General features: G+C 44.1%; 1 non-coding gene across 1 annotated transcript; it reads left to right on the forward strand.

Annotated features, from left to right (window-relative positions):
- Positions 1-1,616: 1,616 nt before the first annotated feature.
- On the forward strand, positions 1,617-1,735 carry LOC148812152 (5S ribosomal RNA). Its single transcript, XR_016086355.1, has one exon. It is a non-coding gene; the product is annotated as a 5S ribosomal RNA (ribosomal RNA).
- Positions 1,736-17,182: the final 15,447 nt, after the last annotated feature.

The raw sequence follows: 17,182 nt of genomic DNA on the forward strand, positions 1-17,182 counted from the left end.
GGCCTCATTTGCATAACACCAGACCGGCAGATCGCTACGCAAGCTCGCGTCGTGCGCCTGCCACACACCGAACAAACACCGGAGCCTTTTCAGCAATTTCCAAAAAACGGGCCTGCTCGCCTGCCCACAAGGCTCCGTCTCTTACCCGCTCTCCAGAGCCTGCTGCCTTCTGTGCTGTTCTCTCGGCACCGCTGCAGCGCACACAACTCCCGCAGCGCGGGGAGAAAGTTTCCACGCTCCGCCGCAGGGAAGGCTCGCTCCGTGCGCACAAGTCCTTTCAATGCCAGTTCAACAAGTGCTCCGCATTAGCAGCGTCGGGGCTCCGGTGTGTCGCACCTCACCTCACCTCGCACAGCCCCCTCCTTGAATGTCTGGCGCTGGGCATGCCCCGCTCTCCTGCACCTTATCTTATCGCGTGTGACCACCGACAATGGCCACAACGCCTGGGAATGGCACCCGTAAAGTGTTCATTGGGGCACAGGAACAGCCCGTCTCGTCTCGGGGGCCGGCTTCAAAGACAATACAGCAAACACAGCGGGGCGTGGGAAGAAGACGACACGACACATGCAGGTACATTCAGCTCCAGCGGGAACGAGTCATTTGTCGGTCTTTTCAAGTGCTGGGAGCCGAGTAATCCTTCGCTTGTATTGTTTCTCCCCGGTGACTAGATCTCACCCTGCGACTCTCGACTGGGCTCACCCACGGCAGCCCAGCAGGTGTGAGCCTAGCCGGCACCCGGATGGGAGATTCCCCCCGGAAAAGCTCAGGTTGCTGCTGCTCCTGCAAGAGGTGTGACTGGGACCGGTAGGGAGCGCTCACCCTGCGCTCTGTGTGGCTTTCTTATGCCCCAGCATCCTGATGGCGACACTCTGCTGCACAAACAGGCGCCGTCCTTCAGGGGAGGCGTAAAACCGAGGTCCCGACCCTCCTTGGCCATTAAGAAATCCCAAGGCGTCTCTCAAAAAGAGACGCCGGGGGTGTCACTCTGGTGTTAGTGTTCCCCTTTACCAATCAGTCGGGGTCTCCTCCTAATCCCCGTCTCATATGTAACAATCAATGACGAGGCCCCCCTGTCCCGCGATATTGTACTTGTCTCCTGGCCGCTGGCTGGCGCCGTGAGATTTAGTACTTGCGCAAGAGACCGAGGGCAGAGCGCGAACGCGGTCCCCCGCCCCCACAAAGTGTGCGCTCCAGGTTCCCTCTCGGGGCTCTGCAACACAACGGAAAGGCAGCGAGAAGGAGCCTCTTGCTCTGACGCCGCAAGGCCACAAGAGGGCGGAGGCACCGCGCGCCCGGCCGACGTGTTGGACTAGTGCGCTTCATGTGCTGAAATAAACACGCGGCAGCCCAGAAATGTTTTCAGAGTGCTGTGCACTGGAGGTTTTTGTCTTGTGAAGACTTGCCTTGTGCTCCTCCGTGCAGTTTGTTTGTCCTCCTCCAGTGCGGGACAAGCCAACACAAGGGAGCACATTCGCCAACATAAAGGCACGCAACGCGATTTGGAAAGAGGCTCCTTTCCAAAGAGTTGCACACGAACGATTCTTCAGTCCCGCTCGGGGGGCACGGAGCCCCAGCCACACACAGCTTCAAGTAGCGAGTCAGGCGGTACCGCTTTCGCTTGCGGCCCCACCACCCTGAACGCGCCCGATCTCGTCTGATCTCGGAAGGTAAGCAGGGTCGGGCCTGGTTAGTACTTGGATGGGAGACTGCCTGGGAATACCAGGTGCTGCAAGCTCTTGCTCTCTCGGCCAGCAGGAGTTGCCGTTGGAGCCATAGGCTTTGGGGGGAAAACCTGGAGGATGGAAAGGTGATCTATAGCCTCATCTCTACAGATGTTTTGTTGCTATGGCATGTGTGTGACCCATATACAAAAAAACCCGCTTGTAAAACGAATATCGAAGCTGCCTCTAAATCTGCAAATGAAGATGAGTCGATAAACCACTTGTTTTTCATATAACTATACATATATTCATTTATTACTGATTTCATTCACTGACCACGGATACAATAGAGGTACAGCCATTCACTGTTTGACATGTCTGCACTGGTACAGAACCTAGCAATCAGAAAACAGGTGAAACTGTCTTTAGAATTAGCATACAGTACCGAGGCCCCCATGACCAAATAAAGGCTAACCTTGATAATCAGCCTAAATGATGCAGACTACAGCAAAACGACTGACTTTGAAAAGGGAATGAATGTCCGGAAGGAGTAGTGTAACCTGCTTGAAATGCTTCTCCGGACCTCTAACTAAAAGAAACCGGGAACCGGCAGTGGCATCGACTCCTTTCGAACTGGGATCCTATCGCAGCTCGTGGTGGCGTAACTCTTCCGTATGAGGAAGTCTGAGGAACAGTGAGCCTGTCTCTCAATAATAAAAATACAGTTTGTGATCTCCTATCCCAGCCTGAGGAACAGACCGTGAGACTTTCTCTCAATAATAATAATAATACAGTGTGAGATCTCCTGTCCCAGCCTGAGGAACAGACAGTAAACCTGTCTCTCAATAATAATAAACCAGTGTGTGATCTCCTGTCTTAGCCTGGGGAACACTGAGCCTGTCTCTTAATACTAATAATATAGTGTGTGATTTCCTGCCCCAGCTAGAGGAACAGACAGTGAGCCTGTCTCTCAAAGATATTAATAATACAGTGTGTGACCTCCTGTCCCAGCTTGGGGAACAATAAGCCAGACTCTCAGCAATTATAATACAGTGTGATCTACTGTCCCAGCCTGAGGAACAGTGAGTTTATCTGTCAATAATAATAATACAGTATGATCTCCTGTCCCAGTCAGAGGAACAGTGAGCTTGTCTCTCAATAATAATAATACAGTGTGTGGATCTCCTGTCCCAGCCTGAGGAACAGACAGTGAGCCTGTCTCTCAATAATAATGATACAGTGTAATCTCCTGTCCCAGCCTGAGGAACAGTGAGCCTGTCTCTCAATAATAATAACCTAGTGTGGAATGTCCTGTCCCAGTGTGAGGAACAAACCGTGAGCATGTGTCTCAATAATAATAGAACAGTGCTTGATCTCCAGTCCCAGCCAGAGGAACAGTGAGCCAAACTCTCAATAATAATAATACAGTGTGATCTACTTTCCCAGCCTGAGGAACAGACAGCGAGCCTGTCTCTCAATAATAATAATAAAGTGTGTGACCTCCTGTCCCAGCTTGGGGAACAGTAAGCCAGACTCTCAACAATAATAATACAGTGTGATCTACTGTCCCAGCCTAAGGAACAGTGAGCTTGTCTCTCAATAATATTAATACAGTATGATCTCCTGTCCCAGCCTGAGGAACAGACAGTGAACCTGTCTTTCAATAATAATAATAACACAGTGTGTGACTTCCTCTCCCAGCATGAGGAACAGACAGTGAGCCTGTCTCTCAATAAGAATAATAACACAGTGTGTGACCTCCTGTCCCAGCCTGAGGAACAGCGAGCCTGTCTCTCAATAATAATAATACAGTGTGTCATCTCCTTTCCCAGAGTGAGGAACAGTGAGCTTGTCTCTTAATAATAATAATACAGTGTGATCTCCTGTCCCAGCCTGAGGAACAGGTAGCCTGTCTCTCAATAATAATAATAATACAGTGTGTGATCTCCTGTCTTAGCCTGAGGAACAGACAGTGAACCTGTCTCTAAATAATAATAACCTTGTGTGGAATGTCCTGTCCCAGTCTGAGGAACAAACAGTCAGCATGTCTCTCAATAACAATAGAACAGGGTGTGATCTCCAGTCCCAGCAAGAGGAACAAACAGTGAGCCTGTCTCTCAATAATAAAAATACAGTGTGTGATCTCCTATCCCAGCCTGAGGAACAGACAGTGAGCCTGTCTCTCAATAATAATAATAATACAGTGTGTGATCTGTTGTTCCAGCCTGAGGAAAAGACAGTGAGCCCGTCTCTCAATAATAATAATACAGTGTGTGACCTCCTGTCCCAGCCTGGAGAACAGTGAGTTTATCAGTCAATAATAATAATACAGTGTGATCTCCTGTCCAATCCTGAGGAACAGTGAGCTTGTCTCATAATAAAAATAATACAGTGTGTGTTCTCCTGTCCCAGCCTGAGGAACAGACAGTAAGCCTATCTCTCAAAGATAATAATAATACAGTGTGTGACCTCCTGTCCCAGCTTGGGGAACAATAAGCCAGACTCTCAGCAATTATAATACAGTGTGATCTACTGTCCCAGCCTGAGGAACAGTGAGCTTGTCTCTCAATAATAATAATACAGTATGATCTCTTGTCCCAGTCTGAGGAACAGTGAGCCTGTCTCTCAATAATAATAATACAGTGTGTGGATCTCCTGTCCCAGCCTGAGGAACAGACAGTGAGCCTGTCTCTCAATAATAATAATACAGTGTGTGACCTCCTGTCCCAGCCTGAGGAACAGTGAGCCTGTCCCTCAATAATAATAATACAGTGTGTCATCTCCTGTCCCAGCTTGAAGAACAGTGAGCTTCTCTCTCAATTATAATACAGTGTGATCTACTGTCCCAGCATGAGGAAGAGTGAGCTTGTCTCTCAATAATAATAATACAGTGTGTGGATCTCCTGTCCCAGCCTGAGGAACAGACAGTGAGCCTGTCTCTCAATAATAATAATACAGTGTGTGACCTCCTGTCCCAGCCTGAGGAACAGTGAGCCTGTCCCTCAATAATAATAATACAGTGTGTCATCTCCTGTCCCAGCCTAAGGAACAGTGAGCTTGTCTCTCAATAATATTAATACAGTATGATCTCCTGTCCCAGCCTGAGGAACAGACAGTGAGCCTGTCTCTCAATAATAATAATAACACAGTGTGTGACTTCCTCTCCCAGCATGAGGAACAGACAGTGAGCCTGTCTCTCAATAAGAATAATAATAAAGTGTGTGACCTCCTGTCCCAGCCTGAGGAACAGCGAGCCTGTCTCTCAATAATAATAATACAGTGTGTGACCTCCTGTCCCAGCTTGGGGAACAGTAAGCCAGACTCTCAACAATAATAATACAGTGTGATCTACTGTCCCAGCCTAAGGAACAGTGAGCTTGTCTCTCAATAATATTAATACAGTATGATCTCCTGTCCCAGCCTGAGGAACAGACAGTGAACCTGTCCTTCAATAATAATAATAACACAGTGTGTGACTTCCTCTCCCAGCATGAGGAACAGACAGTGAGCCTGTCTCTCAATAAGAATAATAATAAAGTGTGTGACCTCCTGTCCCAGCCTGAGGAACAGCGAGCCTGTCTCTCAATAATAATAATACAGTGTGTGATCTCCTGTCTTAGCCTGAGGAACAGACAGTGAACCTGTCTCTCAATAATAATAACCTTGTGTTGAATGTACTATCCCAGTCTGAGGAACAAACAGTGAGCATGTCTCTCAATAACAGTAGAACAGTGTGTGATCTCCAGTCCCAGCAAGAGGAACAAACAGTGAGCCTGTCTCTCAATAATAAAAATACAGTGTGTGATCTCCTGTCCCAACCTGAGGAACAGACAGTGAGCCTGACTCTCAATAATAATAATACAGTGTGATGTCTCCTGTCCCAGCCTGAGGAACAGACAGTGAGGCTTTCTCTCAATAGTAATAATACAGTGTGATCTACTGTCCCAGCCTGCGGAACAGTGAGTTTATCTGTCAATAATAATAATACAGTCTGTGATCCCCTGTCCCAGCCTGAGGAACACACAGCGAGCCTGTATTTCAATAATAATAACTCAGTGTGTGATCTCCTGTCCCAGCCTGAGGAACAGACAGCGAGCCTGTCTTTCAATAATAATAATTCAGTGTGTGATCTCCTATCCCAGCTTGAGGAACAGACAGCGAGCCTGTCTCTCAATAATAATCATACAGTGTGCGATCTCCTATCCTAGCTTGAGGAACAGACAGCGAGCCTGTCTCTCAATAATAATAATACATTGTGTGATCTCCTGTCCCAACCTGAGGAACTGACAGTGAGCCTGTCTCTCAATAATAATAATACAGTGTGTGATCTCCTGTCCCAGCTTGAGGAACAGACAGTGAGCCTGTCTTTCAATAATAATAATACAGTGTTTGATCTCCTGTTCCAGCCTGAGGAAGAGACAGTGAGCCTGCCTCTCAATAATAATAATACAGTGTGTGATCTCCTGTCCCAGCCTGGGGAACACACAGCGATCCTGTCTTTCAATAATAATAATTCAGTGTGTGATCTCCTGTCCCAGCCTGAGGAACAGAAAGTGATCCTGTCTCTCAATAATAGTAATCCAGTGTGGGATGTCCTGTCCCAGTGTGAGGAACAAAGAGTGAGCATGTCTCTCAATAATAATAGAACAGTGTGTGATCTCCGGTCCTAGCCAGAGGAAGAGACAGTGAGCCTGCCACTCAATAATAATAATACAGCGTGTGATCTCCTGTCCCAGGCAGGGGAACAGACAGTAAACCTGTCTCTCAATAATAATAATCCAGTTTGTGATCTCCTGTCCCAGCCTGAGGAACAGTGAGCTTGTCTCTCAATAATAATAATACATTGTGAGATCTCCTGTACTAGCCTGAGGAACAGACGGTGAACTTGTCTCTCAATAATAATAATACAGTGTGATCTACTGTAGCAGCCTGAGGAACAGTGAGCCTGTCTCTCAATAATTATAATACAGTGTGTGACCTCCTGTCCCAGCCTGAGGAACAGTGAGCCTTTCTCTCAATATTAATAGAAAAGTGTTTGATCTCCAGTCCCAGCCTGAGGAACAAACAGTGAGCCTCTCTCTCAATAATAATAATACAGTGTGTCATCCCCTGTCCCAGCCTGAGGAACAGTAACCTTGTCTCTCAATAATATTAATACAGTGTGTGATCTCCTATCCCAGCCTGAAGAACAGAGAGTGAGCCTGTCTCTCAGTAATAATAATACAGTGTGTCATCCCCTGTCCCAGCCTGAGGAACAGTAACCTTGTCTCTCAGTAATAATAATACAGTGTGTGATCTCCTGTCCCAGTCCAAAGGAAGAGACAGTGAGCCTGTCTCTCAATAATAGTAATAAACTGTGTGATCTCCTGTCCAAGCCTGAGAAACAGACAGTGAGCCTCTCTCTTAATAATAATAATACAGAGTGTGATCTCCTGTCCAAGAATGAGGAACAGACAGTGAGCCTGTCTCTCAATAATAATACCGTGTGTGATCTTCTGTTTGAGTATGGGGAACAGAAAGTGAGCCTGTCTCTCAGTAATAATAATATAGTGTGTGATCCACTGTCACAGTCTGGGGAACAGTGAACCAGACTCTCAATAATAATAATACAGTGAGATCTCCTGTCCCAGACAGAGGAACAGTGAGCCTGTCTCTCAATAATAAAAATACAGTTTGTGATCTCCTATCCCAGCCTGAGGAACAGACAGTGAGCCTGTCTCTCAATAATAATAATACAGTGTGAGACCTCCTGTCCCAGCCTGAGGAACAGACAGTAAACCTTTCTCTCAATAATAATAATCCAGTGTGTGATCTCCTGTCTTAGCCTGAGGAACACTGAGCCTGTCTCTCAATACTAATAATATATTGTGTGATTTCCTGCCCCAGCCAGAGGAACAGACAGAGAGCCTGTCTCTCAATAACAATAATAATACAGTGTGTGATCTGTTGTCCCAGCCTGAGGAAAAGACCTCCTGTCCCAGCTTGGGGAACAGTAAGCCAGACTCTCAACAATTATAATACAGTGTGATCTACTGTCCCAGCCTAAGGAACAGTGAGCTTGTCTCTCAATAATATTAATATAGTATGATCTCCTGTCCCAGCCTGAGGAACAGCGAGCCTGTCTCTCAATAATAATAATACAATGTGTCGTCTCCTTTCCCAGCCTGAGGAACAGTGAGCTTGTCTCTTAATAATAATAATACAGTGTGATCTCCTGTACCAGCCTGAGGAACAGGTAGCCTGTTTCTCAATAATAATAATACAGTGTGTGATCTCCTGTCTTAGCCTGAGGAACAGACAGTGAACCTGTCTCTCAATAATAATAACCTTGTGTGGAATGTCCTGTCCCAGTCTGAGGAACAAACAGTGAGCATGTCTCTCAATAATAAAAAATACAGTGTGTGATCTCCTGTCCCAACCTGAGAAACAGACAGTGAGCCTGTCTCTCAATAATAATAATACAGTGTGTGATCTCATGTCCCAGCCAGGGGAACAGACAGTAAACTTGTTTCTCAATAGTAGTAATCCAGTGTGTGATCTCCTATCTTTGCCTGAGGAACAGACAGTGATCCTGTCTCTCAATAATGATAATCCAGTATGGGATGTCCTGTCCCAGTCTGAGGAACAAAGAGTGAGCATGTCTCTCAATAATAACAGACCCGTGTGTGATCTCAGGTCCAAGCCAGAGAAACAGCGAGCCTGTCTCTCAATACTAATAATACAGTCTGTGATCTCCTGTCCCAGCCTGGGGAACACTGAGTCTGTCTCTCAATACTAATAATACAGCGTGTGATATCCTGCCCCAGCCTGAGTAACAGTCAGTAAGCCTGTCGCTCAATAATAATAATACAGTGTGTGATTTCTTGTCCAGGCCTGAGGAACAGACTGTGAGCCTGTTTCTCAATAATAATAATACAGTGTGTAATCTCCTTTCTTAGCCTGAGGAACAGACAGTGAGCCTGTATCTCAATAATAATAAAACAGTGTGTGATCTCCTGTCGTAGTGTGAGGAAAAAAACACTGAGCCTCTCTCTCAATATTAATAGAACAGTGTGTAATCTCCAGTCCCAGCCTGAGGAACAAACAGTTTGCCTGTCTCTCAATACCAATAATACAGTGTGTGATTTCCTGCCCCAGCCAGAGGAACAGACAGTAAGCCTGTCTCTAAATAATAATAATAATAATAATAATACAGTGTGTGATCTGTTGTCCCAGCCTGAGGAACAGACAGTGACCCTGTCTCTCAGTAATAATAATACAGTGTGATCTCCTGTCCCACCCTGAGGAACAGTGAGTCTGTCTCTCAATAATAATAAAAATACAGTGTGTGACCACCTGTACCAGCCTGGGGAACAGACAGTGAGCCTGTCTCTCAATAATAATAATATAGTGTGTGACCTCCTGTCCCAACCTGAGGAACAGTGAGCCTGTCTCTCAATAATAATAATACAGTGTGATCTCCTGTCCCAGCCTGAGGAATAGACAGTGAGCCTGTCTCTCAATAATAATAATAATGCAGTGTGAGACCTCCTGTCCCAGCCTGAGGAAGAGACAGTGACCCTGCCACTCAATAATAATAATATAGTGTGTGGTCTCCTGTCCCAGCCAGGGGAACAGACAGTAAACCTGTCTCTCAATAGTAATAATCCAGTGTGTGATCTCCTGTCTTAGCATGAGGAACAGACAGTGATCCTGTCTCTCAATAATAATAATCCAGTGTGGGATGTCCTGTCCCAGTCTGAGGAACAAACAGTGAGCATATCTCTCAATAGTAATAGACCCGTGTGTGATCTCCAATCCAAGCCAGAGGAACAGTGAGCCTGTCTCTCAATACTAATAATACAGTTTTTGATCTCCTGTCCCATTCTGAGGAACAGACAGTGAGTCTGACTCTCAATACTAATAATACAGTTTGTGATCTCCTGTCCCAGCATGAGGAACAGACAGTGAGCCTGTCTCTCAATAATAATAATACAGTGTGTGACCTCCTGTCCCAGCCTGGAGAACAGTGAGTTTATCTGTCAATAATAATACTACAGTGTGATCTCATGTCCAAGCCTGAAAACAGTGAGCTTGTCTCTCAATTAAAATAATACAGTGTGATCTCCTGTCCCACCCTGAGGAACAGTGAGCCTGTCTCTCAATAATAATAATACAGTGTGTGATCTCCTGTCCCAGCCTGAGGAACAGACAGTGAGCCTATCTCTCAAAGATAATAATAATACAGTGTGTGACCTCCTGTCCCAGCTTGGGGATCAATAAGCCAGACTCTCAGCAATTATAATACAGTGTGATCTACTGTCCCAGCCTGAGGAACAGTGAGCTTGTCTCTCAGCAATTATAATACAGTGTGATCTACTGTCCCAGCCTGAGGAACAGTGAGCTTGTCTCTCAATAATAATAATACAGTATGATCTCTTGTCCCAGTCTGAGGAACAGTGAGCCTGTCTCTCAATAATAATAATACAGTGTGTGGATCTCCTGTCCCAGCCTGAGGAACAGACAGTAAGCCTGTCACTCAATAATAATAATACAGTGTATCATCTCCTGTCCCAGCTTGAGGAACAGTGAGCTTCTCTATCAATAATAATACAGTGTGATCTCCTGTCCCACCATAAGGAACAGTGAGCCTGTCTCTCACTAATAATAATACAGTGTGTGATCTCCTGTCCCAGCCCGAGGAACAGACAGTGAGCCTATCTCTCAAAGATAATAATAATACAGTGTGTGACCTCCTGTCCCAGCTTGGGGAACAGTGAACCTGTCCCTCAATAATAATAATACAGTGTATCATCTCCTGTCCCAGCTTGAGGAACAGTGAGCTTCTCTCTCAATAATAATACAGTGTGATCTCCTGTCCCAGACTGAGGAACAGTGAGCCTGTCTCTCAATAATAATAACCTAGTGTGGAATGTTCTGTCCCAGTCTGAGGAACAAACCGTGAGCATGTGTCTCAATAATATTAGAACAGTGTGTGATCTCCTGTCCCAGCCAGAGGAACAGACAGTGAGCCTGTCTCTCTATAATAATAATACATTGTGTGACCTCCTGTCCCAGCCTGAGGAACAGTGAGCCAGACTCTCAATAATAATAATACAGTGTGATCTACTTTCCCAGCCTGAGGAACAGACAGCGAGTCTGTCTCTCAATAATAATAATACAGTGTGATCTACTTTCCCAGCCTGAGGAACAGACAGCGAGCCTGTCTCTCAATAATAATAATACAGTGTGTGATCTCCTGTCCCAGCTTGGGGAACAGTAAGCCAGACTCTCAACAATTATAATACAGTGTGATCTACTGTCCCAGCCTAAGGAACAGTGAGCTTGTCTCTCAATAATATTAATATAGTATGATCTCCTGTCCCAGCCTGAGGAACAGCGAGCCTGTCTCTCAATAATAATAATACAATGTGTCATCTCCTTTCCCAGCCTGAGGAACAGTGAGCTTGTCTCTTAATAATAATAATACAGTGTGATCTCCTGTACCAGCCTGAGGAACAGGTAGCCTGTTTCTCAATAATAATAATACAGTGTGTGATCTCCTGTCTTAGCCTGAGGAACAGACAGTGAACCTGTCTCTCAATAATAATAACCTTGTGTGGAATGTCCTGTCCCAGTCTGAGGAACAAACAGTGAGCATGTCTCTCAATAATAAAAAATAAAGTGTGTGATCTCCTGTCCCAACCTGAGAAACAGACAGTGAGCCTGTCTCTCAATAATAATAATACAGTGTGTGATCTCATGTCCCAGCCAGGGGAACAGACAGTAAACTTGTTTCTCAATAGTAGTAATCCAGTGTGTGATCTCCTATCTTTGCCTGAGGAACAGACAGTGATCCTGTCTCTCAATAATGATAATCCAGTATGGGATGTCCTGTCCCAGTCTGAGGAACAAAGAGTGAGCATGTCTCTCAATAATAACAGACCCGTGTGTGATCTCAGGTCCAAGCCAGAGAAACAGTGAGCCTGTCTCTCAATACTAATAATACAGTCTGTGATCTCCTGTCCCAGCCTGGGGAACACTGAGTCTGTCTCTCAATACTAATAATACAGCGTGTGATATCCTGCCCCAGCCTGAGTAACAGTCAGTAAGCCTGTCGCTCAATAATAATAATACAGTGTGTGATTTCTTGTCCAGGCCTGAGGAACAGACTGTGAGCCTGTTTCTCAATAATAATAATACAGTGTGTGATCTCCTTTCTTAGCCTGAGGAACAGACAGTGAGCCTGTATCTCAATAATAATAAAACAGTGTGTGATCTCCTGTCGTAGTGTGAGGAAAAAAACACTGAGCCTGTCTCTCAATATTAATAGAACAGTGTGTAATCTCCAGTCCCAGCCTGAGGAACAAACAGTTTGCCTGTCTCTCAATACCAATAATACAGTGTGTGATTTCCTGCCCCAGCCTGGGGAACACACAGCGATCCTGTCTTTCAATAATAATAATTCAGTGTGTGATCTCCTGTCCCAGCCTGAGGAACAGAAAGTGATCCTGTCTCTCAATAATAGTAATCCAGTGTGTGATGTCCTGTCCCAGTGTGAGGAACAAAGAGTGAGCATGTCTCTCAATAATAATAGAACAGTGTGTGATCTCCGGTCCCAGCCAGAGGAAGAGACAGTGAGCCTGCCACTCAATAATAATAATACAGTGTGTGATCTCCTGTCTTAGCCTGAGGAACAGACAGTGATCCTGTCTCTCAATAATAATAATCCAGTGTGGGATGTCCTGTCCCAGTCTGAGGAACAAACTGTGAGCATATCACTCAATAATAACAGACCTGTGAGTGATCTCCAGTCCAAGCCAGAGCAACAGTGAGCCTATCTAATAATACAGTGTGTGATCTCCTGTCCCATTCTGAGGAACAGACAGTGAGTCTGACTCTCAATAATAATAATACAGTGTGTGATCTCCTGTCCCAGACTGAGGAACAGTGAGCCTGTCTCTCAAATATAATAATATAGTGTGTGATCTCCTTTCTTAGCCTGAGGAACAGACAGTGAGCCTGTATCTCAATAATAATAATCAAGTGTGGGATCTCCTGTCGTAGTCAGAAGAACATACAGTGAGCCTGTCCTCAATATTAATATAACAGTTAGTGACCTACTCTGCCATCCTGAGGAAGAGACACTTAGCCTGTGTCTCAATTATAATAATACACTGTGTGATCTCCAATTCAAGCCAGAGGAACAGTGAGCCTGTCTCTCAATACTAATAATCCAGTGTGTGATCTCCTGAGGAACACTGAGTCTGTCTCTCAATGCTAATAATACAGTGTCATCTCCTGTCCCAGCCTGAGGAACAGTGAGCTTGTCTCTCAATAATAATAATAATACATTGTGAGATCTCCTGTACTAGCCTGGTAAACACTGAGCCTGTCTCTCAATAATAATAGTACAGTGTGTGATCTCCTGTCCCAGCCTGAGGAACAGACGGTGAACCTGTCTCTCAATAATAATAATACAGTGTGATCTACTGTCCCAGCCTGAGGAACAGTGAGCCTTACTCTCAGTAATAATAATACAGTGTGTGATCTCCTGTCCCAGCCCAATGGAAGAGACAGTGAGCCTATCTCTCAATAATAATAATACAGTGTGTGACCTCCTGTCCCAGACTGAGGAACAGTGACAATGTCTCTCAATAATAATAATACAGTGTGTGATCTTCTGTCCCAGCCTGAGGAACAGATGGTGAACCTGTCTCTGAATAATAATAATAATACAGTGTGTGATGTACTGTCCCAGCCCAAAGAAAGAGACAGTGAGTCTGTCTCTCAATAATAATAATGCAGTGTGTGATCTCCTGTCCCAGCCTGGGGAACAGTCAGAGATCCTGTCTCTCAATAATAGTAATCCAGTGTGGGATGTCCTGTCCCATTCTGAGGAACAAACAGTGAGCATGTCTCTCAATAATAATAATACAGCGTGTGATATCCTGTATCCTTTCATTACCTTTTACTTTTAAAAATGAACTCAAATTGTGTATAATGTAATAATTTAAGCAGAATAAAGTAGAAGTCATTCTGAGGTGCCACGTGTGAGGGATACAGCTAGGCATCTGAAATGCAGGGTTTGAGAGCCCTTTCAGGAGCACTGCATCCATTGAGACAGACCCGTGCATGTTAAACAAATAGATTCTAATAATATAATGATCCAGTGTGTTGCACTACTTCACTACTTCACTGCTCTATGCCGTCTGGAAATATATCCTCAGACTGCTTACTGCCCTGGCATGTACCAAGACATTACAGGAGCACATCTATATATGATACTGCGTTGAAGCAGGAGACACACATTCGGATCCGAAATACAGTGTTCCAGCACCTTTGACCTCATCCAGAACGTATCATTTCTTGAAAGGGATTGCTGTCCGAATGCACATCTGAATCCCAAACAGAATCTCTAGTAAAATACGATCAGTTGTGATGTCTAGTTTCAAGCATTAACATCCAAAGTACCTGTCTTAGGTGGGGCAGGAAATTTGCCAAGCCACCTGAAAGAATTACCATTTCTAAAGATGTCTGTTGTAATTTACACACCTTGCTCCAAGGTCCAGTCAGTCAAAAGCATCTTTATTAATTAGCCTCAGTGCCTTGATATTTTTTATTAATCTAATATCAGGAATCTCACCATGTGCATGCTGAGCTGTGGAATATATGTATTTTTTTATGTACTGTAAAATCGAAATACCACCTCTTTCTGGTTACTTATCCTTTATTGTATAATCAGGGCCAAATAAAACTAAATCAGTGTCACCTGCTGGGTTCAAAACGCCTTCAGGGGACACCAAATAGGAGGCACTGGACTATAAATACCCATCCATGTTATAACACACTCACCAAGGGTTTTTTAGTTTAACTCTGAGCTTTGAGAGATTTAATACCTATGGTACCCATATTCACCCTTTATTTAAGGGAAGTACACATCCTAGACACACAGGAAACCCTCTCGCCCCAAGGGACGACCGGTACTTTGGATGGTCATGATTGAACCTGGCTTACAACAGACTTCTTTGGAAATGGTAATTCTTTCACATGGCTTGGCAAACTACCTGGCCCAGCTAAGACAGGTACTTTGGATGTTAATGCTTGAAACTAGACATCTTTAGAAATGGTAATTCTTTCAGGTGGCTTAGCAAGCTCCCTGCTCCAGCTAAGACAGGTACTTTGGATGTTAATGCTTGAAACTAGACATCTTTAGAAATGGTCATTCTTTCTGAGGGCTTGGGAAACTCTATTTCTTTGAATGCACCTGCACCGTTGAATATACTTTTAACCCATGCTTAGCCATGTTTTTAAAATTAAATTATAACGATTTCTGTGTTTGATACTGGTAGCAAAGGCTTCCTCCACCCACTGCTTTGCCAAAGGGGAGTGCTGTTTTCTGGGAGGGGTGGAGTCTTTGCTCGGGGTAACTTTCTGCTGAGTGCAATATACCTTTCACTTTTCACCTGCAATCGAGACAGGAGGTACAGTAACTCTGAGACTTGACTAAGGTCCTGGATATTGAATCACCACTACGATCAAGAGGTAAGACTTTACATTTTTACTTTTAAATGCATTTGCTGATAACCTTTTAAAACTAATATGCAGTCAGGCAGATGCATCTTTATTCTTAAGCGTCTCTCAGTGCATTGATATTGTTTTTACTAATCTATTATCAAGAATCTCATCATGTGATTAATTGATTAATTGCAATAGTGTAACTGCAAATGAATATATATGAGAATGTATGTTTGTTCATATGCAATGGTAGGAGCAGTTTCTCATTGCAGTGGATTTTCAGGGCCAATTCATCTCTCCATCTTATACTGAATATGAAAGGTAGTTGTTTCTATATGGACTCAGTCTTTGGAATTTGTATATATATATATTTCAGTGATCCCTCAGCCATTCCTTCTGTATTGTAATTCAATTTCTCTTTTAAAATTCCTTCCCCACTTCTAGGACCTGCAGTTGCTGAACTCCACAATGGCTCCTATTGGAAAGTCTGTGACTGAGACCAAGTAAGTGTTCACTTTTTTATGAAACCATTATTTATTTTGGAGCAATGACCAATTCTTATATAAATACAATGAAATCATTATGCTCAAACTATGAGAGAGAAAATTAAGGATAATTTAAGAAATCAGTCTTAGCTTGTTTCTATACACAGATGGTATTATTTATTTTCAAAGGAAACCCGCGAGGATTCCCCTGGTGTGCAAGATGTGCCTGAATACTTTTGATCAGCTTCCTGCTCACTTGAAGAGGGCCTGTATGAAGCACGCCACGGCAGAAGAGATCAGGATGGCCTCTCAACAGGCGAGGGAGGACATGATGAATCACCTGAAGAACGGGGTCATCGTGGATTACCACAGAATAGAGATTGTGTCTGGTGAGGCAAACAGGATAGCGGTTGTAAGACTGCTAGAGTCCTCGGGCCTTTTTGTACGTGGGAAGCCTGAAGACACATTGGCACGGTGAGATATTTTTAATATGTAAGGCTTCTGTAGTTTCTTTTTGAAATCATTGTTACAACATATTATGTAAAAGCATGTTGAAAAGAATCTACCTGCATTCCAGCGGCCCTGTTCAAGAGGCCACTGTCCAGGAGGAAGAGATGCCAGAGGCTGCTCCAGAAACTGAAGCAGAAGCGGAGGAGGAAGGGGAAGATGGGGAACAGTAAGACTCTCTGCTCAATAGGGTTTCTAGTGCTTTATTTTTTATTTGCACGTTGTATGTATAAAATTAGATTTTGTTTCACAGAGGCAAGAAAAAATGTAGCCTTAATTGGGATGTCAGTGAATTGGTAGATATACACATTCACACAGAGCCACATCTAAAGCCATTTTCTCCCAGAAGCCAACTAAGAAAACGGAAACACTTATAATACATATAATTGTCCATGTGTCTTATATCTACAGGGTGTCAGTTAAAGGTAATCTAAAAGCTCTCCGAAAAAGAGTTGCCCTGGCTGGACTTTACAGAAAACACTCTCTTGATTCTCCTCTCCTGGCTGGCTTTAAACAATACCTTATCCAGGGCCTGGGAATGGTAAACTGCTCCAAGGAGGTAGGTATTTGGTACATGGTTTTACTCGGCTTAAACTTCACATACCACGGATGTTGGTCATAAAAATAATGACTTTCTCTATATATGTTTTTCAGGTTGAAAATGTCTCCAGGTTCCTGTTTTTTTATGGATCCATCAGAAGTTTCCTTAAGTTTTCTGAAGGACATTTCCAAAATGCAGACATTTGTTTCCCAGTTGAAGATGACTGGGTTGTCTCACCAGACCATTGCAGGTTATATCATTAATATCAGCAGATTCCTGCTCTTCATCCGAAAAAACACTAACCTGCAAGTGGAGGATCCCAGTCTAGCTAAGAGTTTAATAGACTTCCAGAGCAATCTAAAGGATATAAAAAAGAGAAACAACAAGAGTGTCAGACAGGAAATAACCAGAAAGAGGTACTTTACTTATTAAATGTTGGTTCAACTTGTACTTGCTTTTCTATTCAAACACATGAATGTTGCCTTTTGGAG

This window comes from Atractosteus spatula, assembly GCF_055471065.1.
Source record: "Atractosteus spatula isolate fAtrSpa1 chromosome 10 unlocalized genomic scaffold, fAtrSpa1.hap1 SUPER_10_unloc_4, whole genome shotgun sequence".
NCBI classification, from domain to species: domain Eukaryota; kingdom Metazoa; phylum Chordata; class Actinopteri; order Semionotiformes; family Lepisosteidae; genus Atractosteus; species Atractosteus spatula.